This window comes from Sturnus vulgaris, chromosome W (genome assembly GCF_052056855.1).
Source record: "Sturnus vulgaris isolate bStuVul1 chromosome W, bStuVul1.hap1, whole genome shotgun sequence".
In the NCBI taxonomy this organism is placed as follows: Eukaryota; Metazoa; Chordata; class Aves; order Passeriformes; family Sturnidae; genus Sturnus; species Sturnus vulgaris.
Genome location: NC_142282.1, coordinates 44,104,072 through 44,130,268, shown reverse-complemented (window position 1 = coordinate 44,130,268; position 26,197 = coordinate 44,104,072). Strand labels below are relative to the sequence as shown.

Below are 26,197 nucleotides of genomic sequence, written 5' to 3'. Positions count from 1 at the left end.
CAATGGTACGTGGCTCAAGCACTCTCATCAGTGAGAGAGCAATTTCCAAGGGCATATTGCTATGATTATATGAACGATATTTTGGTAGCAACCCAGACAAAAAAAGAACTTACAGAAATTCAACCAAGCTTACTAAAAGCACTAAAAATATTTGAGCTGCAAGTAGCTCCTGAAAAGGTGCAGCAGCAAGCACCATGGAAATATTTGGGACTAAAAATTTTAAATCAGACCATACAACCACAGACCATTCCATTTTCAACAAAAATAGAAACCCTAAATGGTGCACAAAAACTTTTGGGTTCTATCAACTAGGTTAGACGGTATTTAGGATTAACTAATTCACAATTGGCATCATTATTCAACCTTTTAAAGGGTGATCCAGAACTGACTTCACCGAGAAAGGTGAATCCAAAGACAAAAGCTGCTCTTAAAATAGTAGAGCAGGCCATAACAAAGAAACAAGTCCACCGGATATGCCCAGAGGTGTGTGTTACTGTGTTTATTATCATTGTTAAGTTTCATCCAACTGGAATTATCAGACAGTGAAATTCACACTGGCCTGATCCTCTGCATGTGTTAGAATGGATGTTCTTGCCTCACCAGCCCAAAAGGACGGCTCCCAACATCTTTGAGTTAATAGCACAGTTAATTATCAAATGTCATCACAGGTGTCTGCAGTTAAATGCTAAAGATCCCTCAAAAATCATTATTCCTGTGATGCAGGAACAGTTTGAATGGTGTTTTGCAAACAGGACAGCCTTGCAAAGTGCTTTGCAAGGTTTCTCAAGTCAGATTTCTTATCATGTGCCAAGCCATAGACTGCTTAAGCTAAGTGGGGAGACTGAACTCTCTCTCAAACCTCTCAGTAGCTGCATACCCTTAAAGGGTGCCACAGTGTTCACAGATGGCTCTGGGAGAACAGGGAAAGCCATCGCAACATGGAAAGAGGGGAGTGATTGGCAAACCCTAGAAGGATACGAGAGTGGATCACCTCAAATGGTAGAGCTACGAGCTGTAGCTATGGCTTTTCAGCATTTCCCTCACACTCCTCTAAATGTAGTAACGGATTCTGCATATGTAGCTGATATCACTCAAAGATTAAACCAAGCACTGTTAAAGGAAGTTGAAAATGCACAACTGTTTAAGCTGCTTAAAACTCTGTGCTTTGCCATACAAACTAAAAATAGTCCTTACTATGTATTACACATCAGAAGCCACACAAATTTGCCAGGTTTCATCACAGAATGCAATGCTCGAGCAGATAAGTTAGCTGCTCCTGCCTGGACAGCACCACAGCCAGATATGCTAACACAAGCAAGAATGTCACATAATTTCTTCCACCAAGGTGTCCGAGCCTTGCAGCGGCAGTTTCAGCTGTCAAACAGAAGCTTGTAACATTGTTAACACCTGCACTGATTGCCAAGGTCACACTGCACCACTGCAGATGAGGGTAAACCCTCGTGGACTGCCTGCTTTGCAAATCTGTGTAAGGGTCAGTCCGAAGTTTCCCTTGATTTTGCCTCTCGACCGTCGCAAGGAGACCTCAAGGACCCCCACCCAGGCTGACTCTGGACAATGGTTTTCTGGCCTGGCCAAGATGGATGCTTGCCAAGTGACTGTGTGCTAGTGTATTGTTTTTACTGGACTGTGCTGTTGTGGCACCAACCAGAGGTTGTGTTGTACCAACTGAGGACTGCTCTACTGCACCTGTCTCCTGCAGCACCACACAATGGTCCATAAATCTTCCCACCTCTTGGCCAGAAGTCACTCACTTTGGAGAAGGACTATAAAAGAGCGACCCTCTGGTGAAGACCCTTTGAGTACTTCTCACAGATGAAGACTTGTCTATCGGCTGGCCTGTGAGCACGTCCATCTAGTCTGTTGGTAGCTATTTTCCCATCCCCATGTGGGGATGGATCCTGAGGGGCCAGACTTTGACACATTGCTGAAGGTACAATTTGTTGCAAAAGCCTGGCCTGTTATAAGGAAAGGAGTACACAAATATGAAGTGGCAGAATAAGCCTCTGGAGGAATTGGTTAGAAAAGCACAGAAGATATATGTAAGGGATGAGGAAAAGGCAAAGGCAAAAATTATGGCAGAGTTTTTACAGCCTCAGAGGAATAAATCGCAGGGTCCAAGGGGTCCCCCGGGACAGAGGAAACAGGATCAGCTACAAGGAAGTGGCAGAAGCATTTCCCCCTCAACAGGGGAGAACCAACCCAAACAGAGGTTGGGATGGAATCAGTGTGCTATCTGCAGGGCAGAGGGACACTGGAGGCAGGACTGTCCACAGAGACAGCTGGATCCTCAGGAGGAGGAAGTCCAGAGGATAATGGAGATGGATTGTTAGGAGTGTTGGGGGCTCTCATTATACCAGGGACCCACCACACTGGAGCCCTTGCTAACTTTTAAGGTGGGTCTGGATTGAGAAGATGTGTTTCCTGGTAGACACAGGGGTGTTATCAAATGACACAGAAGGAAAGACACTCACACTCAGTGAGGAATTAAGTAGGAAAGGAACCACTTTATTTACATTTTATGTCTATTTATAGAATTCTAACAGTGACCATGGATTGGACAGTGAGGATAATACCTCCTGACCCCATAGGTTCCATCAAGAGTTCAGTAATTCTTTCTTCCTCCAAAGAGGAATGCAAAACATTTATTGTTTACAAAAACAAAATGTAAAAAAGTACAAAAAATTATCTATCAACAATCAGAAGGCTGAACACAAAAGCAACACAGGGGCCTCTTGAGACACCTTGAATTTTATCCCTAAGGGGGAAAAATTGTCAAAAAGATCATTGATTATTCAAGGGGTGAGTGGAAAGGATGAGTGGGTGCATTTTATTCAGCTGCTACTATTAGATGTGGGGGATAGGTTTGAAATGCATGAATTCCTGTTTGTTTCTGATTGTGAATGTAATTTACTCAGAAGGGATTTGAAGGCTAAAGTAGGAATGAAAATTAGCATTGTGAAAAATTATACAGAGGCTAACACTGTGGTAACCTTGTGTAAAATGTCTGAGAAGGCTTATGCTGAAATAAACCCAGAAGTGTGAGCAGCTCCAGGGAAATACAGAAAATTAGACATAGAGCCTCTCCAAATTACTTTGAAGCAACCAGGACAAGTGGCATCTAAAAAGCAATACTCTATTTCAAGGGAGGGAAAGAAGGGGTTACAGCCTGTCATTGAGTCCCTGCTAAAGGCAGGTCTTTTGGACCCACGTATGTCTCCCTATAACACTCCTATCCTGTCGGTTAAGAAACCAAATAGAACCTACAGAAAGGTGCAGAATTTAAGAATATTAAATGAAATTGCCAAAAGAAGGCATCCCACAGTTCCGGATCCCTATATCATCCTGAATCAAATCCTGTCTTCACATCAGTATTATTCAGTGCTGGATTTGAAGGATGCTTTCTGGGGGTGTCTGATTACCGAGGACAATAAACAGTGTTTTGCCTTTGAGTGGGAGCAGGAGGAAGGAGGGAAAATGGTAAAACAATTGACATGGACAGTCCTCCTAAAGGGATATAGAGTTACCGGTTTTGTTTGGTCAAGCCTTGCAGAAAATATTAAAAGAGTTTACTCCACCCTCGGGAGTTAGGTTGTTGCAGTATATGAATTATTTGCATTTATCAGGGGAACAGGAAAAGGTGGTTGAAGAGGCTACTGTGAAGCTGCTTCATTTTCTTGCCAAAAAGAGACTTAGAGTGTCTGAAAAGAAGGCACAGTTGGTAGAGAAAAACGTTAAATATTTGGGACACATTCTGACTGGAGGGTTACAGTGTATTGATCCATGTAAGAAATGACACTCCCTTTTAAAATTTCAAAGGTTTATTAAACCTTAGCAAAAAAAAAAAATACAACAAAAGACTGAATAAGGAGAAAAATCAGCGCTGAGAGCATAGGACTAAACTGCCATGTGCTCGCCTACAGAATGAATGTTCTGCCTTTTATACCCCTAGGCCCTCCCAAAGTCTTGTCGGTTAACTCCTTCTCTGCCATCCATTCCTGGAGACTACTTTCTTACATCTTGATTTGAGGTCAGGTGTAGTAACAAGCTGGCCCTCTCCAAATGCCTGACTAACCAAGCCATCTTGTGACAACAATACAAGGGGGAGGGGAAAGAGGACTATGGGAGGATATATTGCAATAACATAATTATACATCCACAAAACTTATCTTAACATATACACAGTTTCATCCTTTAATTGTGAGAGCCAATCATCGCATTACTCATCTCTAACAATCCAGAAAAAATACAAGGAATTTTACAAGTACCATTACGCCAGACAAAAAATGAGTTATGGCAGGTTTTAGGGTGGATGGGGTACTGCAGAGCATGGGTTGGGGATTTTTCTGTTTTGGCCAGACCTTTATATGACTTTTTAACCCAAGACAGTACTAATGTTGTGGTACGGACACCAGAAGGAGAGCAAAGCTTTAGGAAATTAAAAGACAAATTTGTTAATGCCCCAGTCTTAGCTCTTCCTGACTCATAAAAGGAATTTGAGTTATATGTGGATGTTAAACAGGGCCATGCTAAAGGAATTTTGGTACAAGAACACGGAGAAACACAGAGACCTGCTCCTTATTTTTCTAAGCTGTTAGACCCAGTGGCCAGAGGCTGGCCTCATTGTCTGCAGAACTGTGCAGCCACAGCCTTGATAGTAACTTGTTGGGTTTGAACGGTGTGGGATCCGAGACAGAAAACCCCACACTCTGTGATCTATGTGACAAAAGCCTTTATTCAGTTCTGACCTCGCTTTTTATACCCCTTTCAATGTTCCTGGGCAAGCGTTTATGATTGGTTCCCAGGTCAGGCTGCCCAGCCCTCTGACCAATAGCTGTCTGCAGCCAGGGCTGGAACTCATTGGATTAAATCCTTGTCTGTCTCTTATCTTGTCCTATCTCTGTTCTTTGGGGGCTGGCCTTTTCAGCCAGGCTACTTATCCAATCAGTAGTCAGATTAACTGCCCGGTACAGGCCAGCCTATACTGTGACAGTAATTGAGGCCCGAAAACTGACAATGGCAGGATATCTGATTGTTAAAGTTTCACATCAGGTTAAAGTTTTGTTAACTGAAAGAGCCTTTAAGTGGATGACGTGGGCTCAGTTATTACAGTATGAATCTTGTTTAATGGAACGGGAGGATTTAGAATTGAAAAGTGGGGAAGGGTTTAACCCAGCCTGAATGTCCTGAAGAGGGGGGCCTGGAAGAAACCCATGACTGCATTCAAGTGATAGATCTCCAGACCTAGGCTAGGGAAAATTTACGAGACACTCCCTGGCCTGAGGGAGAAAATGTACTTATTGATGGGTCTTCAAGAGTGATAGAAAGAAAGCAATTTACAAGATATGCTATCATTAATGGATAGGAATTAAAGGAATGGGGGGAGGTTGCCGCCCACGTGGTCTGCGCAGACAGCAGAGATGTATGCGCTTGTGAGAGTCTGTGAATCATATCGGGACATGATAGTGAATATTTTTAATGTATCTAAACATGCGTATGAGGTGATACATGCATTTCGGAAATTATGGGAAGAAAGAGATTTTTAAACCTGCAGGGGAAAAACATTAGCTCATTGAGAGTCTAATTTCTCGCCTATTGTGGGTGGTGAATTTACCAAAAGGGGTGGCAATAATACACGTTGGGAGACACCAGGCAGGGTGCTCAGAGGAGGCAATACGTAAACAACTTATTTGGCTGGTGGGAGATGTGGTAGTTGGAAGCCACTTGGGGCATAGCAAACATGAAAATATAGAGTTCTCAATATTTGGTGAAATAAGGAGTAGCATCAATAAAAAATTTACATTAGACTTCTGGAGGGCAGACTTTGGCCTATTTAGGAGACTTATTCAGAGAGTTCCTTGGGAAGCAGCCCTTAAAAACAAAGGGGTTCAGGACAGGTGAGCGTGCTTCAAAACTGAGATCTTGAGGGCACAGGAACAGACTGACCCTGTGTGCCAAAAGACGAGTCAACGAGGCAAACATCCAACCTGGATTGGCAAGGAGGTTTTGGAGGAACTTAGGAATAAAAAGAGCATGTATAATCTTCTGAAGGAGGGTCAGGTCTCTCAGGAAGTATTTAAGGGGGCTGTTAGAGCATGTAGGAAAAAAATTAGGGAGGCCAATGCTCAGTTTGAACTTAAAATGGCAATTTCTGTAAAGGATAGTAAAAAATGTTTTTACAAATATATTAATGGTAAAAGGAAGAGTAAGTGCAGCCTTTTTTCTTTATTGGATGAGGGAGGGAACTTAGTAACTGCAGATGAGGAGAAGGCAGAAGTGCTTAACGCCTTCTTTGCCTCAGTTTTTAGTGGGAAAACAACTTTCCTTCAGGACAGCGGTCCTCTTGGGTTGGTTGATGATGATGTCAGGGAGCAGAATGGTCCCCCATTATCCAAGAGGAAGCAGTCAGATAACTGCAGAGATGCTTGGATATTCATAAATCTATGGGATCCATCCCAGGGTGATGAGGGAGCTGGCAGGTGAGCTTGTGAAGCCGCTCTCCATCATTTACCAACAGTCTTGGCTCATTGGTGAGGTTCCAGATGACTGGAAGCTGTCCAATGTGACACCCATTCACAAAAAGGGTAAGAAGGAGGATGCTAGTAATTATAGACCAGTAAGCCTAATCTCAGTACCTGGTAAGGTAATGGAACAATATATACTGAGTGTCATCACACAGAACTTACAGGATGGTCAGGGTATCAGACCCAGCCAGCATGGGTTTAGGAGGGGTAGGTCGTGTTTGACCAACCTGATCTCCTTTTATGACCAAGTGACCCACCTGGTGGATGCAGGAAAGGCTGTGGATGTTGTGTACCTGGACTTCAGCAAGGCCTTTGACACTGTCTCCCACAGCATACTCCTGGAAAAGCTGGCAGCCCGTGGCTTGGATAGGAGCACTCTTTGCTGGGTTAAGAACTGGCTGGATGGCTGGGCCTAGAGAGTGGTGGTGAACAGTGCTTCATCCAGCTGGCGGCCAGTCACCAGTGGTGTCCCTCAGGGGTCTGTGCTAGGGCCAGTTCTGTTCAATATATTTTTTTATTACATGGATGAGGGTATTGAGTCTTTCATTCGTAAATTTCCAGATGACACTAAGCTGGGAGCATATGTCGATCTGTTGGAAGGTAGGAGGGCTCTGCAGAGAGACCTGGAATGGTTGGATGGATGGGCAAAGTCCAACAAGATGAAGTTTAATAAGTCCAAGTGCCAGGTCCTGCATTTTGGCCACAATAACCCCCTGCAACATTATAGGCTGGGGAGGGTGTGGCTGGACAGTGCCCAGGCAGGAAAGGACCTGAGGGTACTGGTCGACAGCCGACTGAGCATGAGCCAGCAGTGTGCCCTGGTGGCCAAGAAGGCCAACAGCATCCTGGCCTGTATCAGAAATAGTGTGGCCAGCAAGACCAGGGAGGTCATTCTTCCCCTGTACTCACACCTTGAGTACTGTGTCCAGTTCTGGGCCCCTCAGTTTAGGAAGGACGTTGAGACGCTTGAATGCATCCAGAGGAGTGCAACAAGGCTGGTGAGGGGCTTGGAACACAAGCTCTATGAGGAACGGCTGAGGGAGCTGGAGTTGTTTAGCCTGGAGAAAAGGAGACTCAGAGGTGACCTTATCACTCTCTACAACTTCCTGAAAGGTGGTTGTAGTCACGTGGGGATTAGTCTCTTTTACCAGGCAGCAACTAACAGAACGAGAGGCACCAGACTCAAGCTGCGTCAAGGGAAAATTAGGCTGGATATTAGGAAAAAGTTTTTTACAGAAAGAATGATAAAGTACTAGAATGGTCTGCCTGGGGAGATTGTGAAGTCACTATCCCTGGATGTGTTTAAAAAAAGATTGAATATGGCACTTGGTGCCATGTTCTAGTTGAGGTGTTAGGGCATGGATTGGACTCAATGATCTTGAAGGTCTCTTCCAACCTAGTCATTCTGTGAATTCTGTGACAAGCTGATGAAGAAGCTCAGAAAGCTGCATTGTTGCCAAAAATCTCTAAGATCCTCTCCTTGCTCCCAGTAACCTCACTGATGCCAGAGAAGCTGTGTTTTCCACCAGAAAAGCTTGAGATTATTAAAGAGTGGGGCAGCGGGAAGAAGGGATAACTAATTTACAAGGGATGGTAAGCACTGGATACCAAAAGCTCTGGCCTTACAGATATTAAAACAACTCAATGAAGGGAGTCATTTGGGCTCTCGAGGACTGGCAGAAGTCTTCCTCAAAATGTATGTTACTGTGGGTCTTTTTATTCTGGCAAAGCGAGCTATTGAGGGTTGTTTGATTTGTGATAAAACCAATAAAAGGATTACAAAGAAAACTGCCAGAGGAGGGAGGCCTTGGGCTGTATGTCCCTTCCAAAGATGCCAGGAGGATTTTACCAAAATGCCCCAAGTAGCAAGATTTAAATATCTTCTGGTAATAGTATGTGATACGCGGAAAAGATTCTATAACTCGTAGGAAATGAGAGTTAGAAAGTAGGTATGCATTTATTCATCGCTGAGGTGCACGGGGATAATTCCTCCCAAAGCATTCACACTGAAACTTCAAATTGCTGCTCTATTTATTCCCTAAAAGCCTAGGATTACACAATACGCCTAATACATATTCATGTCCTAGCCCCACCTACTCTCGCTTAGTATTCAAATGAACCAAAAGTCCTCAATTCAGGGGTGGTCGGGGGTCTCTGATGAAAGCTTCCAAACTCTTCATCGCACTTGAACTTTTCAACTTTGTCTCCGGAGTATGCATCTTAGCCTCTTGGGCACATTCCAGGCCTTGAGATTAGTTCTTGCTGGTTTAGGGTTTTGGATTTATCACTTATCACTGGTAGCCTTGTACCCCTCACCCTGTTTGCAAGTCCTGGCTCCATTTATCACAAAGCAGTCTGCCTCTCCTCCCAATTTTTGCAAGCATAGTAAATGTCAGGCATTCCTCATTGCCTTGGTTTTTGATGAACTATTCCTTACTTTTCAATTCCCTGTCTCATTTCCCCCCTTTTCTGGAAATTTTAAAGTAAATTCTTTTACTTGCTATAAGGATTCTCTACCTAGACAATTGTTACAATGGGTGTCTCTCAACACCTTTCCATGCACCTTTGATAATGAGGTTAAAATTGCTATGCGTTTCAACATTCTTCAATCCTACACACATATCATAATAGATACTACAAAGCTTATACCAACTAAAACCAATATTACAATTATACAAACAGAACAGTTTTCTTAATTAAATTCTTAAAAGTTCCTGATTGAAATGTAGTCATTTTGCTCAGGTGAATTTTAGCTTTAGTTCATCATCGCCCAGTGCTACTTTCCAGGGAGCTTCAGGAGCTTTCTTCACTAGAGTGTGGTGTATCCAAACACTCTGTTCCTTGATCTTAGTTGCAGTAAAGGTGGTGAGAAGTACTTGGTATGGTCCTTCCCACTGTGGTTTCAAGGTTTTTTTCTGCAAGAGACTTAACATATACATAATCTCCAGGCTGTATGTCATCAGGCCCTACACTTTGAGTTCCAGCTACATATTTTTCTATTTTTCTAAGTTGTTTACTTAAAGCCACCATATATACAGTCAGTGTTTCTTCCCCTGCCTAAGTAGACATTCCCTTTTGGACCCCATATGGTGTCCCATAAAGCATCTCAAAAGAGTTTACCTTTTCTTTGGTTCTACGTTTAGTCCGAATTCGCAGCAGTGCCAGAGAGAAAGCTAGGGGCTAGGGCAAATTAGCTTCCTGTCCTAGCCTTACAATCTGTTGTTTGATTAAATGATTCATTTTCTCCACTTGCCCACTTGACTGAGGGTGATATGGGGTGTGGAGTTTCCAATTTATGCCCAAATGTTGGCTTGTCCGCTACACTATTTTTGAGATAAAATGTGACCCTCTACCTGAGGACATGATAGCTGGAACTCCAGTGTGTGCTATTATTTCATGTAACAGTACCTTTGTTACCTCTCGAGCCTTTTCAGTCCTGGTGGGGAAAGCCTCTGGCCATCCTGAAAAGGTATCTGTTAGGACCAGTAAATATCAATACCCCACTTTTCTTGGAAGTTCTGAAAAATCAATCTGCCATTGTTGTCCAGGCCCCTGGCCTTTTCCAATTTTGCCAAGTTTTGGGATGTTTTGGATTTAGTCTGGAGGCAAAGATAACACTGCTGGGTCACTTGAGTGACAGTGGCATATAATTTCTGAGCAACAATTCTTTCAATTAAGTAGTTATACAAGGCCTCTACTCCCCAGTGTGTTTTCTGATGTTCTTTCTTTACCAGTGACCACAATAAATTAGAGGGAATGACTAGCCTCCCTTTTCCTTTTTTAGTAACAGCCCATCCCTCTTGGTTATATTTTCCTCTTTGACTTGTAATTAATTCTTTATCCTCTTTATTATATACTGGCTTACCTTCAAGGGAAATCTGTCCATCTGGGATCAAGGTTCCCTCAGCTGCTACCTCACCCTTTGCTGCTTCTTTTGCCTCTCTGTCCACCAGCTCATTTCCTTCTTCCAATTCTGAGCTCACCTTCTGGTGTGCCTTAATGTGCATGATTGCTACCTTCTCAGGTAGTTGAATTACTTCTAGTAGTTGTATTATTTCTTGTGCATGTTTGATGTTTTTCCCTTGCGAATTCAACAGTCCTCTTTCCTTCCAAATGGCTCCATGTGCGTGTACAACCCCAAGTGTGTATAAATATTTATTTTCTTTCCTTTTGCCATTTACAAGGCACGAGTTAGAGCAACTGTCTCTGCTTTTTGTGCAGAGGTGCCTACTAGTAAAAGTCCAGACTCTGTTACCTCTTTGCAGGTGGTAACTGCATACCCAGCATGTCGCTTTCCATTGATGACGTAGCTGCTCCCATCAGTGAAACAGGTTTCTGCATCATTAAGTGGGGGTGTTCCTCAGGTCTGGGCAGCTGGAATGGGTGGCTTCGATGGTTTCCAGGCAGTCATGGTGTACGGGTTGCCCTTGGTTTCCAATGAGGAAAGAAGCTGGGTTGATAATGTTAGTTACCACTATTTGTACATTGTCTTGTTCTGCTATAATGGCTTGGTATTTCAGGAATCTCTGTGGGGAAAGCCAGTGGCCACCTTTCACTTCCAGCATTGCGGACACTGTGTGAGACACTAGCACAGTCCCATCTGGGGTTTTCTGGCTCAAGGTGAATTTGCATGCTTCCTGGATGTTTAGCACAACTGCTGCTACGGCTTGGAGGCATCCTGGCTAGCCCTTGGCTGTCGCTTTAAGCTGCTTAGAAAAGTAAGCAACTGCCTTTTGATATGGGCCCAGATCATGGGCCAGTATTCCCAGGGCAATCCCCTATTTTTCATGGGAAAATAGTAAGAATGGTTTACTGTCTTGGGGTGACTGTATGATGCCTATATCCCCAAAACGTCTGTTCTGTTGGTGTTGAATATTAAATTCTGCAACTTTAAGACTGGTTCCAGGAGTGAAGAGGGGGAAAGAAGAAGTGCAGAATTTGTTATCAGAGACTGCACTGGCTCCCCAGCATTCCTGCACACAAACTGTGTTGTCTGCGGTAAACAGAGAGAAAGCTCTCCTTTGCTCTTGGTTAGTTTTCTGGCTAGCTGAGGCAGAGAAGCCCCCTGGATTGGTTTTTCCCTTTTTCTGTTTTCCTGGAACTGTTTGAACCTGCTCTGGACTGAAAACCCAGCAGAGCACTGGGAGCTCACACCTGTGGCCCACCGGGCCTGGCCTGGGCTGCAGCATTCCCCAGCACAGGAAAGACTGAGAACAGACTGAGTGCGCTGGGCAGCCCACGGAAAACACTCTTCTAAATCTGCCATCTCTTCAGAACGGCGAAAGGTTTTGCTGTTTAATATTGTTCATTTTTGTGCTGGGAGGTGTGTTGCCTGTTGAATAAATAGTTTTCTTTTTTTCCACTTCTCTCCAATTTTTTTTCCTTTTTTCCTAGAAGGACCTCCTTCAGAGGTTTCCTCCCAAATTTGTCCTAAACCAGAACATATACCTTTGGCGCCCAACACGTGGCTCGAGAAAGTGGAGAAAAAACCTCTTCTGATTGCATTTTAGTTATACTTACTCTGTATTGGGGTAGAACAGTCAGTAACCATGTTGTTTGAAGTCATAATGTCTGTCGTGTCTGTTGGGGTGAAGGCCTTTACAGGTCTCGAGTCTCTAAGCTTTTTTAAGGTTTTAATACCTTTCTGGTCTCTAGGCTTATTTTCTTATCTGAAGATAGCTCCGGTAGTGTCCCTAACATGCAGTTTTTTCAGTAGAAGAGCATGAATTAGAATAGCTATTATGCTGGGCTCTGTGATAATGATTTATAGAAAGTTTATAAAGCTACTGGAGTTTGTTCCAGGTATTTATGGTTTATGGTTTCTTCGTCCTACCCTGCATCCCAGTTCAAATAGCATGTTTTGGGGGTTCATTAGTAATTGCACCCAGTTTGTTAAAGGAGAAGCAAGGGATGAGGCTTTTCAGCCTTTACTTTCTTTTTTCTCCCTTGAATCTGTTAAGTCATTTTTTGAGGATGTTCAGTTTCCCCTGAATGTCAAAGATACCACCGTCCTGGTATTTAATCTGGTAAACTTCCTCTACAAAGACTGCAGCCTCTCTAGAATGAAGGCTGAGATGTCCAGAGGAGCTGATGGGACCCCTGATCCAGGAGTAGGCCCAGGCATGGAAAATTCTGAGTGGTGTGGGGAATGGGAGAAAATGGATAGAACCCTAAAGAAATTTTCTGATCCACCAGCCTGAGAATTTTCACATGAACAAATTCAGAACCCAGAAGAAGTAAGGAAATATCTGGAAAAGAAGTGCCATGATGATTCTAATGAGAAAAAGATCATTGCAATAAGCTGGGCCCTGGCATATGCTTATCACACACTGCTAAATACTGTAAGGCAGCAGAAAGAGGCAAGGAGGCAGGGAGATAAATCAGCCAATACCCCAGTCACTCCGGTTGTAGCTAAACCAAATAGTAAACCTAAGCCACTGGCAGTTGCTGCAGGAAGAAAGCACACCAGCAAAACTGATCGGACAGTGGACGATAATGATGAAGGGGAACGATCCTCAAGGCAGGCTTCTGATACAAAATCAGAAGTCAGAGCAACTGACACAGGATCAGAAGCCAATATTAAGTCCTTATCTCTGAAAGACCTTCGTGGCCTGAGAAAGGATTACACCCGATGACCTGATGAATCTGTAATTAGTTGGCTAGTCCATCTTTGGCATGCTGCAGGCGAGGCTACAATTCTGGATGGTACTGAAGCCAGGCATTTGGGATCCGTGTCACATGATCCAGTTATTGACCAAGGAATGATGAGGGGGGCTAATCCTCAGAGTCTCTAGGCACGGGTCCTGGACAGTGTAGCACAAAAATACCTGTGTGCAGACAATCTCTATATGCAACAAACCCAATGAAAGACCATAGAACAAAAGATTCAATGCTTGAGAGAAATGGCAGTGGCATAGATTGTTTTCTCAGATGACCTAACACTAGGAATCCAGACTTAGTACCATGTACATCCGTGATGTGGCGAAAACTTGTACAACTTAAGCCACATGAATATGCTTCTGCTTTAGCAATAATGAAGCGGGATGACAGGGAGGAGACTGTACTTGATATGGCAAAGAAGCTCTGAGCATATGCAGATGCCGTGCATGGCCCAACACATGCCAGAATTGCAGCTGTGAAAACACATCTGCAGAAATTAGAAGATAGGACGGAGAAGAATCACAAGAAACTCAGGGAAGAGATTAAAGAGAACCTTCTCCAAATCTCGGCTATACAGATCAAAGGTGCTGGCCCCAAATGTAAACGTTCCCCAGATGGGGAGAGAAGACCCTTCTCACGAGCTGAATTGTGGTCTTTCCTGCGTGATTCTGGAGAAAACATGAAGAAGTGGGATGGAAAACCTACTGCTGCTCTGGTAAAACAGGTGCTTAAATTGCAGGACAGCGCGATGCAGAGAGGAAGTTCCACCAAAAGGAAAGCAGCCCCAGTTGCCCGTAGCCAAACTGACAGGTACGATGATGATGATGATGACATGTCCGATCCCCTTAAAGGAACCTCCAAGACATATGCTCAGGGAAAGAAGAATAACCAGGCTTAGAGGAGCCCTGCCTCTAACCAGGTAGAGGCTAGGGAAAACCGTGTTTTTTGGACGGTGTGGATTCGTTGGCCTGGCACATCTGAACCGCAAAAATATAAAGCTTTGGTCGACACCGCTTCACAGTGCACACTAATCCCATCAAGACATGTAGGGACAGAATCTGTTTCTATTGCTGGTGTGACAGGGGGATCGCAGGATTTTACTTTGGTGGAAGTGGAAGTGAGCCTGACTAGAAATGAATGGAAGAAACACCCTATTGTGACTGGCCCAGAGGCCCTGCGCATTTTAAGCATAGACTTCCACCATAATGGGTATTTCAGAGATCCAAAAGGACTCAGGTGGGCTTTTGGAATAGCTGCTGTAGAAGCTGAAGGCATTAAGCGATTGAACACCTTGCCAGGACTATCAGAAAACCCATCTGCAATAGGACTCCTGAAGGTAATGGAGCGACAAATGCCAATTGCCACCTCGACGGTGCACTGTTGGCAGTACCGGACGAATCGAGATGCTGTGATCCCCATCCACAAGATAATCCGTAAGCTGGAAAGCCAAGGGGTGGTCAGCAAAACCCACTCACCCTTCAACAGCCCCATCTGGCCTGTGCGTAAATCTGAAGAAGAATGGAAATTGACTGTGAATTATCAGGCATCGAATAAAATTACTCCACCACTGAGCGATGCTGTGCCGGACGTGCTGGAACTCCAGTATGAGCTGGAGTCCAAGGCAGCAAAGTAGTATGCCACCATTGACATCGCCAATGCATTTTTCTCCATTCCTTTGGCAGCAGAGTGCAGACCTCAGTTTGCTTTCACCTGGAGGGGTGTGCAGTACACCTGGAACCGACTGCCCCAGGGGTAGAAACACAGCCCCACCATTTGCCATGAACTGATCCAGGCTGCACTAGAAAAGGGTGAGGCTCCAGAACATCTGCAGTACATCAATGCATTGTGTGGGGGAACACAGCAGCAGAAGTATTTGAGAAAGGAGAAAAAATCATCCAGATTCTCCTGAAAGCTGGTTTTGCCATCAAGAAAAGCAAAGTCAAAGGACCTGCCCAAGAGATCCAGTTCCTGGGAGTGAAGTGGCAAGATGGACAGCGCCAGATTCCCACTGAGGTCATCAACAAGATCACTGCAATGTCTCCACCAACCAGTAAGAAGGAAACACAAGCTTTCCTAGGCGCCATAGGTTTTTGAAAAATGCACATTCCTGAGTACAGCCAGATTGTGAGCCCTCTTTACCTGTGAATCGTTAAAAAAAAACGGTACAATCATGGGCAAAGACCCTCTAACTAATTAAAGTTAGAAAGTGGTATGTTTATTCACCGGCGGACGGCACAGGAGTCACCTCCGAAAGGTGTGACCACCCCGAACAAGGTTCTTTGCCATCTATTTATTCCCCAAGATCTTACATACAATACATATGCATAACCCCAGCACCTCCCATCCCCATCCCATATTAAAATGAGCCCATCAGTCCTTCATGCATGTGCAGCTCTTCTCTTAAATTGGGTCGGTGGTCTCAAAATGGGTCAGTGGTCTCCAAGGATGAAGTCAGGAGAGTCTTCATCAGGTCTCAGTGACCCTCTGGCACGATCCAAGGCTCCGTGCTTCATGGTTAGCAGTTTACTTATTTTACGTTCTTCTGTACGTAAATTTATAATAGCAGATAATTATACCAATTAGCTCTAGCCTAAGCATCTAGTAATTATTAACCTACCATTTACCTACCTAACTTACATCTTGGTCATGGAAACTACTTCTACTCTTAGCAAAAAACTTAACTTTTTAAAACCATGATTCACCTGGTCACCTGCAAGAAGAACGATTTCCACTGGGGCCCTGAGCAACAGCAAGCCTTCACCCAGATCAAGCAGAAGATTGCTCATGCAGTAGCCCTTGGCCCAGTCAGGACAGGACCAGAGGTAAAGAATGTGCTTTACTCTGCAGCCGGGAACCATGGTCTGTCCTAGAGCCTTTGGCAAAAAGTTCCTGGAGAGACTCGAATGCAACCTCTGGAATTCTGGAGCCGAAATTACAGAGGGCCTGAGGCCAACTATACTCCAACAGAAAAAGAGATCTTAACTGCCTATGAAGGAGTTCAAGCTGCCTCAGAAGTGGTTGGCACGGAAACACAAGTCCTCCTGGCACCCCGACTACCAGTCCTGAGGTGGATGTTCAAAGCAAAGGTTCCTTCTACCCACCATGCCACTGATGCCACATGGAGCAAATGAATTACCCTCATCACACAGCGCACCTGTATTGAAAACCCGAATCGCCCTGGGATTTTGGAGATAATTACCAACTGGCCGGAAGGTGAAAACTTTGGTCTTGCTAACGAAGAGAAACAAGAAGTGACCCGGGCTGAAGAAACCCCATCATATAACCAACTGCCAGCAGATGAAACATGCTATGCTCTTTGCACTGATGGTTCCTGCCGCATCGTAGGAATAAACCGGAAATGGAAAGCAGCCCTATGGAGCCCCACACGACAGGTTGCTCAAACTACCAAAGGAAAAGGTAGATTGAGTCAACTTGCTGAACTCAAAGCTGTTCAGCTGGCCCTGGACATTGCTGAAAGAAGTGGCCAAAGCTGTACCTTTACACTGATTCATAGATTGTAGACAATACTCTGTGGGGTTGACTGGAAAGGTAGAAAAAGGCTGGCTGGCAATGTAGGAGAAAACTAATTTGGGCTGCTGACGAGTGGAAAGACATTGCCACTCGGGTAGAGAGGCTACCTGTGAAAGTCCATCATGTAGATGCCCATGTCCCCAAAAGTAAAGCTAATAAGGAGCATCAAAACAACAAGCAGGTAGATCAGGCTGCACAGATAGAAGTGTCAAAGATAGACTTAGACTGGCAGCACAAGAGAAAGTTGTTCCTGGCTCGATGGGCCCATGATGCCTCAGGTCATCAGGGCAGAGATGCCACATATAAGTGGGCACGAGACCGAGGGGTGGATCTAACCATGGACAGTATTTCTCAAGTTATCCATGACTGTGAGACATGTGCTGCCATCAAGCAAGCCAAGCAGGTAAAGCCCCTCTGGTATGGGGGGCAATGGTCCAAATATAAGTATAAGGAGGCCTAGCAGATTGATTACATCAAACTGCCCCAGACACGTCAAGGTAAGCGCTATGTACTGACCATGGTGGAAGCTACCACTGGATGGTTGGAGACCTACCCTGTGCCTCACGCCACTGCTCAGAACACCATCTTGAGCCTTGAGAAACAAGTTTTGTGGAGGCATGGTACTCCTGAGAAAATTGAGTCAGACAATGGGACTCATTTCAAGAATAACCTTATCAACACCTGGGCTGAAGAACATGGTATTGAGTAGATGTACCATATTCCCTACCATGCACCAGCTGCAGGGAAGGTGGAGAGGTACAATGGACTGTTAAAAACCACTTTGAAAGCATTGGGTGGGGGATCTTTTAAAAATTGGAAGCAGCATTTAGCAAAGGCCACCTGGTTAGTTAATACCCGAGGTTCCACAAATCGAGAAAACCCTGCCCAGTCTGAGTCCTTGCATACAGTAGATGAAAATAAAGTCCCAGTGGTGCATGCCAGAGGTTTGTTGAGAAAGAAAGTTAAATCAATTCTGCCTCGAATACAGGCAAACCCATTCATGGGATTGTCTTTGCTCAAGGACCAGGTTGCACGTGGTGGATAATGCATAAGAATGGGACAACACGATGTGCACCTCAGGGAGATCTAATTGTTGGCTGAGAACCATATGTAAATATTACTACTGAATATCACTGTCATTGTCTGTCTATAGCTGTATCTTGTATATATATATGTATATAATGTATGTGTTTATAAAATTAGAGTATGTATCAGATATGGTAGTAAGCTGACGATATGGGAATAAGGGGTAGAATGTCTTGGGGTGACTGTATGATGCCTATATCCCCAAATCGTCTGTTCTGTTGGTGTTGAATATTAAATTCTGCAACTTTAAGACTGGTTCCAGGAGTGAAGAGGGGGAAAGAAGAAGTGCAGAATTTGTTATCAGAGACTGCACTGGCTCCCCCGCATTCCTGCACACAAACTGTGTTGTCTGCGGTAAACAGAGAGAAAGCTCTCCTTTGCTCTTGGTTAGTTTTCTGGTTAGCTGAGGCAGAGAAGCCCCCTGGATTGTTTTTTCCCTTCTTCTGTTTTCCTGGAACCGTTTGAACCTGCTCTGGACTGAAAACCCAGCAGAGCACTGGGAGCTCACACCTGTGGCCCACCGGGCCTGGCCTGGGCTGCAGCATTCCCCAGCACAGGAAAGACTGAGAACAGACTGAGTGCGCTGGGCAGCCCACGGAAAACACTCTTCTAAATCTGCCATCTCTTCAGAACGGCGAAAGGTTTTGCTGTTTAATATTGTTCATTTTTGTGCTGGGAGGTGTGTTGCCTGTTGAATAAATAGTTTTCTTTTTTTCCACTTCTCTCCAATTTTTTTTCCTTTTTTCCTAGAAGGACCTCCTTCAGAGGTTTCCTCCCAAATTTTTCCTAAACCAGAACATTTACTTACATCTGGCAGTCCCAGAGCTGGGGCTGACATAAGAGCCTTCTTGAATTGTTCAAAGGCTCGTGTGGCCTCTTTTGTCCACTGAAGGTCCCTGTTCCCAGTTGCAATGTGTTGGGGGTTGAATGCTTCCCTTTTCTTTCGGTGGAATTTCTCCCATTGTTATGCTAAGTGGCTACACCTTAAGGTACTGTTCTCTCGAAGGGAGGTGTGTGGAGGAAGGGGGGGGGGGGAACCGGAAAAAGGAAAGGTGGCACAGGGGTCGGAAGAGGACTGGGACTCTCTCTCGTTTGGCTCGTGGAGGGAGAGGACGCCCCATGCTCTGATCTGGCATCTCCCCTGCCACCCCAGCGCTGAGATCCACGTTCCCTGCCGTTGGACATCGCTCTGCTGCTCTCCCACCTCACCCTACTACCTCCAGACACTATGCCGAGCACCACGACCGACACCGTGAGGGGGAGTCACTTTCCCCATCCCTCTCACCCCTGGGCCACTGCCGCCATCACCCAGCCCTCTTCAACTGCGCGGGACCTGCCCTGCCCACAGCACCGGTAACTAAGCGCAGGGAGATGGCCTGTGGCCAAAAGGGACTGGAACTGAGTTATACTGTTCTGTTCTGTTGTCAATTTTTATAGCTGTTGTTGTTTTCTGCTTTGTTAGATATCAGTAGAGAACTGTTATTCTTATCCCCACATCTCCTGCCTGAAGGCCTCTGATTTAAAACTAAAATAATTAAAAGGGAGGGGGTTGCATTCTGCATCTCAGGAAGGGGGCTCTTGCCTTTCCTTAGCAAATACCTGTCTTTCAAACCAAGACACAATGAGAGCATACAATAGCTTTACAAGTAGTCCATAATTATAGAACCAAAATCTGCACCACCCTGTCATTCCTAAAAAGGTTCGCAGTTCTTTGATTGTCTCAGGTTTTGGAGTTTGGCGTATTGCTTCTTTATGATTTTGCCCCAAAGTCTCTTGTACAGCAGTGATCTCGTATCCCAGGTAGATCACTTTCTGTTTCACTACCTGAGCCTTCTTTTTTTGATACCCTGTACCCTTGGAGTCCCAGAAAATTTAGGAGGCTTACCGTCCAGGCCACACATGCTCTCTGGGTGGCTGTTAGGAGGTCATCTACGTACTGCAACAGCCTTCCTTCTCCTGGTGGGGCTTCCCAGGTCTCCAGGTCCTTTGCAAGTTGTTCTCCTGACAAGGTGGGCGAGTTCTTAAAACCTTGAGGCAACCATGTCCAGGTGAGCTGTGTTTTGCGCCCTCTCTTAGGGCTTTGCCATTCAAAGGCAAAAATTTTCTGGCTGGCTTCATGGAGAGGGAGGCAAAAGAAGGCATCTTTCAAATCTAAAATGGTAAACCAGGTTAGTTCGGGTGTCAAGCATGTTAATAGAGTATATGGGTTGACCACTACAGGGTAAAGATCCTCAGTTATCTTATTGATAGCTCGTAGATCTTGTACTATTCGATATGAGCCGTCAGGTTTTCAAACAGGTAAAATGGGAGTGTTGAAATCAGATTGACACTCTTTTAACAATCCTAACTGCAGAAAGTTTTCAATTATCAGGCCAATTCCTTCTCTATCTTCCTTTTTTAAGGGATACTGTTTAACACTGGCTGTTTTCCTTCCTTTAGTTTGATTTATATAGGAGGTGCATTTTTCGCCTTCCCTGGTATATTAGAGGCCCATACCCCAGGAAATACTTGGCTCATTATTTCTTCACTAATTTCTCCTCCAGTTTTAATCATTGTTAATATTAATCTTAACATTTCTACATATTTTTGATCGTTTACATCCAGAGTAATCTCCCCATTTTCTTTAAATGTAATGGTTGCTTGCAATTGTGCTAATAAATCCCTCCCCAGAAGCGGATCTGGGGAGTTGGGCATATAAAGAAGCATATGAATGCCCTATTGTTTTTCATATTTATACTTTAAAGGCTTACAAAAGTATGCTTTTTCAGTTTGGCCAGTTGCCCCTTTTACCATTACATTCTTATCCTCCACAGGCATTAAAGCTTTATTTAAGACTGAATATGTTGCCCCCGTGTCAACTAAAAATTCCACCGCCTTCTCTTCTTCCCCAGCTTCATTTTTATAACCAGTGGATCTTCTGGGGAAAGATTCACCGGTCTTCTTCAGTCTTCTTCCATATGTGTGACCACCACCCCCTTTTTCCTTTATTCCCCTTTCCCTGGCACTTTCGTTCTGGGCACTGATTTTTCCAGTGGCCAAATTTTCTGCAAATTGCACACTGGTCTCTGTCTAGCCGGGGCGGTCTCTGCCTGCATGGTCCTTGTCCTCCCTTCCCTTTCTCCTCTTTTACAACTGCTACTAGTTTCCTCACTCCGTGCTTATATCCCTCTTCCCGGTTGCTAAAAACTCTCCATGCCTCATCTAATAGGGCTTCTAAATTCCTCCCATCCGGTCCCCTTGTTCTCCGTACTTTTTACACCTACTATCTCTCCCCAATGGGCTAAAACACACACTAGTGGACTTGCCTTAGATATCTCTTTACTATTTCTCGTCCCCATATTGAGGCTCTCAGTATTTACTTTTTCTCTTCTTAAACAATCACTTTTCTGCCCTTATCTATGAATCCAAATAGATCGGGCACTCTTAGTCCCAAGCGCCCTAAGTATATAAATTTTCAAGAGTTAAGCCTAGACTTACTCATGGAGAAGGACGAGAAGGACTCCTTTTGTTTGCCTAGGCAAAATACACACACACACCCACACGCACACACGCAGCGTCCCTCACGCAGCGTCCCTTACTCTGCAGCCAATCAGCACTCACTGCACTCACTCCAGGCACTCCAGTTGCCTGGGAAACGAGCGAAACGGAAGAAATTATTTCACACCATCAAAACACAGCGCGAAAACACAGCATGTCGGGACCTTGGCAATCACAAAATAGCAGTAATAAAACAGAGATTCACTCGACCCACCCCCAGGGTAGCGAGCGGCTGCTCTATCGGTCAGCGAATCTCCCCCCGCCGGTACCCCCCCCCCCCCCGAGCCGGTATCTTTCTACCGCTGGCCCCCTATCCAGGCCGGCACCGCTTGCAAGCTCAGACCTTACTTACACAGGGTCTATGCCCACGCGCAAAGACGTCTCAATGCGGCTTACTGGCTGCCCCCCTAGTCAAGCGTATACGACTTACAGGCTCCCTAGGTTCCCTAAATTTGATACGTACCGTTTATCCACGGGCCAGCAGGTCGTTGTCTGTCCCCGATAGAGCAAGTCGAGTCACGGAGTCCCTCCAGGAAAATCCCGGGGCGTGTCTCAGGGAGTCCGCTCCCCGCCCCGCTCTTTCAGCCGGACAGAGATCTGGCTGGCGCTCGCGAAATGATACGCAGAAAAGACTCTATAACTCGTAGGAAATGAGAGTTAGAAAGTAGGTATATATTTATTCATCGCTGAGGTGCACGGGGATAATTCCTCCCAAAGCATGCACACCGAAACTTCAAACTACTGCTCTATTTATTCCCTAAAAGCCTAAGATTACACAATACGCCTAATACATATTCATGTCCTAGCCCCACCTACTCTCGCTTAGTATTCAAATGAACCAAAAGTCCTCTTGCGCTTGCGTCTCCCCAATTCAGGGGTGGTCGGGGGTCTCTGATGAAAGCTTCCAAACTCTTCATCGCACTTGAACTTTTCAACTTTGTCTCCGGAGTATGCATCTTAGCCATTTGGGCACATTCCAGACCTTGAGATTAGTTCTTGCTGATTTAGGGTTTTGGATTTATCACTTATCACTGGTAGCCTTGTACCCCTCACCCTGTTTGCAAGTCCTGGCTCCATTTATCACAAAGCAGTCTGCCTCTCCTCCCAATTTTTGCAAGCATAGTAAATGTCAGGCATTCCTCATTGCCTTGGTTTTTGATGAACTATTCCTTACTTTTCAATTCCCTGTCTCAGTGGAGGCTCCAAGAATCTAGTTTCAGACATCATAAAGTTATAGTAAAGAATATTGCTTACATTTTTCAGTTAGAACAAGATAGGCCATGTACCTAGTTTATATGTATCCTGGCGTGCTAAGAAACTAGAATTCTAATAGGTTAAGAAGTACTGGTCCGAGTTTGTGTCTTCGCTTGTTGGGAAGTTTCTCTATAAGAACATGCATTGGGGAGAGCTGGTGGTTTTGCCATTGCTTTTTGCCATTGCCTTTTGCTTTTGCCATTGGTTTGCTTTGTTTTTGCTTTGAAACTGATGTGCTTCTGTAATAAACAACTTTGTAGCAACTATTAGCTGCTTGGCTCATTGAAGAAAACAACCGGACAAGTTGGGTGCCTAAGAGCACCCAGAGGTGCTAACCTAACAATTGGTGGCCCGTGTCTGGTGCCATGCTTTAACTCGCTTTAAAAGGGCTTTAAGCTACTGTCTGGCCTTCTCAAAGGGCCTCATTTAAGTGTGGTAAGGGGAAGGCTGGACACCCCACCGATTGCTGGAAGAAGCAAGCAGCAATAAATGCTGGATGACTGGGGAAGAGGCCAGAACTTCTCATCACCTATCTTATACTGAGGTGAGCCTTTGGGGCAAGCTGAAAGTATGGGAAAGAATATGCCAAAAGAGCAGAAATATATCTGATATTGAGATAAGTTACGCTTTGTGGTAACCTATAGAGATGGGAAAAAATATATCTGAAGGGCAGAAATATATCTTTGATTACTTTAAATCTTTGTTAAGGAAAAATGACTTTAATGTTCCAGATGATGAGTTAGGAGACCTTTTAATATATGTTCGGAAGAATTTTCCAAATATAGATCCCGATTCTGCTTTAAGTACTTCTCTATGGGATCAAATAGGAGTTAAGCTTTTAGATGATACTACTCGGGGAGATAGAGAAGCCCTTTTGTTATTATCCTCTTGGAGATTGATCACAGAGTCTTTAAGTGAGCCACTTACTAATTCTGAAAACACAGAGACTTCTATGCCGCTTTCTCAATTGATGTCGCAATTTATTGCAAATTACTTGTGCCGCAATTTTTTTCAAGCACAAACCAGCCACCGCCGTCCCCCACAGCCGGGGAGAACATCTCTGGGGACCGGTCCTCAGCACCATCATCGATGCTGCTTGAGCTGTGTTTCGCGTGTTAATTATTTTTAAAAACCTCCCAGCTTCTAAGTTTTTGTAATGTACTCATTATGAATTAATAAGCTTTGAATTTCTTTAAAGAAGAAACTTGCAGATTTATGCCTCACAAGTTTATTACCAGTATTTTAGCTTTCTCTCAAACCAATTTGTAACAAATTTCTAGTTTACATTTCTCAAATTAACAATAAAATGCTTCATGAACAAAAATCAAGACCACTTCTAGGACCATCATTTGAACTGTAGGATTTAATTCAAGCCAAAATTTCCTTTATATATACATTGGAAAGAACAGTATTTCTCTATAAGCTCAATTTTTAAGGCTCAAATTTAGTTTCCATATTTAATTTCAAAACCATTGCATTAAGAGTATGAATTCTGTATTACAGAATGATTTTGTGATTTGTATTTTATTGTTTAACCTGAATTCTCTCAACATTCCAATTAAATTTAAAAAAAACCTCCAGACATACCCCTGAATCAAATGTATGAAGATAATCAGTTAAGCTGTAAATTTAACATTCCTTTGTTTTCATTTTTATTAATTCTCTCTCTTGTTTCAGCAGGTCTCCTATGACCAGACCCTGTGCTTGTGGAGGGAGCAGAAAACACAGAAGAAAGTTTCCCTGCATCCTCAGAACAAGCTCCTTGGAAAATCATAGCTTAGAGATAAGAAATGGCTTGTGAAATGACGAATACAAAAGGAATTTAGCTTCCCCCCTTTGGAAGACCCTCTTGTCTATCTTTAATATTAGTGGCTCATTTTCTTTTAGTATCCATAGACCAGCTTTGGATGTAAAATCCCTCAGGGATTGGTCAGAACGTAAAATTCCCTTGGTAATTGGTGCAAATTGTAAAACCCTCAAAAGATATAAAAACCTCTGTAAAAAATAGCCGTTGGTATATGCTAGATAGGATGCCTTCATAGAATAAACTATGGATTTGTGCCTTTCTGCATATGCTGGTTTCTTTTCCCCGCTGGTCTGAGAGCTCACCGCGAGCCAGAATTCTATCTGGGCAAGGCTCGGGAATTTGCTCCGTCGCTGAGGGCTGCGAAAGCAGTCTCAGGGATCCCAAAGGGTCCCCGAACCCCACCGGTGACAAGTGGCGCCCCGAACAGAAGTGGACTTTGCCCACTCTCTGTGAACGGCATCAAGAAATTGATTGCATTCGTCTTGCAGTGTCACGAAAAATTCGGCAGTTAAGTCTCTGTTTTAAAAGACTTAACTGCACCGAATTGACTTCAACAACCCTGAGACCCCTCCCCGCTCAGGACTGAAGTTGAGCCAGCACCTGACAAGCAGTTTTAACGACCCGCCAAAGATAAGCTTTGTGAGTATAAGCAGCTTTTCTTCCCCTAGGGTCTTGTTTTGGGTTTTGGTTTTTTTTTTCTTTTGTTTTCTCTTCTGCTCGTGAGGCTCGGGGTTCACTATGGGACATCTCTTTTCTAAAGTTACCTTCTCCCATAGCGAAAGAGATCTTTATAATATAATAAAACAAATTTTATCCTTTGACAATTTTTCTTTTTCAAAACGCTCTTGTTCTAAAACTGTCCTGAAAAGATTTATAAAATGGCTTTCCACTCACTTTTCAAACTTTAATAACCAAACTATCCTTTTGGATTCTTTCTGGGACACTGTTGGCAGGAAGATCTATGAATGCCAAGCAAATGCTGATTTTTCGGTGACTTCTTTCATTCCTCTTTTTCAACATATCATAAGAGCAAGACGAAAAATCAAAAAAAATACTGTCCCTACCCTCTCCCCACTTTCTTCCCCCCCTTATCCCCTCCGACAATACCCAAATTCCCCCCCACACCCCTCCCGATCCTCCAAAATCCCGTTTCCAATTCCTTGGCTCCTGCCTCCCCCGTTTCACCCCCCCATCCCTTACAGTGGTGCCCCCAGCCACAACCCAGACTCCTGCCCCCCCTCCTTACTCCCTAGCCCTAAAAGTCCTATCTCCATGGAAACCAACATTCCTACCTACTCTCAAGGTCATATACACACAGCTACCTCTCCAACTTTTCTCACCGCTCCCCCTCCGCCCCCTCCCCCCTTCGGCATCCCCCCTTCGCACGCGGCCCCTGTTATCTCTTCCCCCTCAGCACCTCTCCTCCCCCCAACAACTGATAAAATAACTATAGAAACTTCCCTTACTACACAGTTTGCAAACTCCGCCCTTCACACAGTGAGTTCTCCACACCCCCAAGCTGTCGCTCACCCGCCCACCTCTGTAGCCCAGCCCTTGATTTTCCCCGCCCCACACCCCGTTCCCTCGGTGACCGCCCCTCACCCCTCTCTGTCCCAGCCCCCATGCCATGCACAGTCTGCCTCCCTTAACTCTGGTAATCCTCAAGTTACACACACAAATCTCAACACCTCCCCACACAACTCTGCGTTTCCCCACCACAGTTCGTCCCCTAATGCTACCCCAGGATGCTTCCTCCAGCCCCCAGCCCCCAAGTTTCCCC

At 44.6% G+C, this 26,197-nt stretch overlaps 2 long non-coding RNA genes and 1 pseudogene across 3 annotated transcripts in view; 2 read left to right on the top strand and 1 right to left on the bottom strand.

Moving 5' to 3' along the window:
* LOC148220209 (uncharacterized) overlaps positions 1-25,482 on the bottom strand; it is a 72,539-nt gene extending 47,057 nt beyond the window's left edge. The window contains exons 1-3 of one of the 2 annotated variants that reach the window (XR_015799110.1): positions 21,820-25,482; positions 19,705-19,970; positions 2,714-10,992 (exon numbers count right to left, since the gene is read on the bottom strand). This is a non-coding gene — a long non-coding RNA (uncharacterized LOC148220209). Of the gene's footprint in view, positions 1-2,713; positions 10,993-19,704; positions 19,971-21,819 lie in introns of those variants that run through there. The other variant, XR_015799111.1, reaches the window with a different exon arrangement.
* LOC148220211 (uncharacterized) lies at positions 12,092-18,659 on the top strand (annotated as a pseudogene).
* LOC148220210 (uncharacterized) lies at positions 18,886-24,681 on the top strand. Its single transcript, XR_015799114.1, has 2 exons — positions 18,886-19,172; positions 24,291-24,681. It is a non-coding gene; the product is annotated as an uncharacterized LOC148220210 (long non-coding RNA).
* Positions 25,483-26,197: the final 715 nt, after the last annotated feature.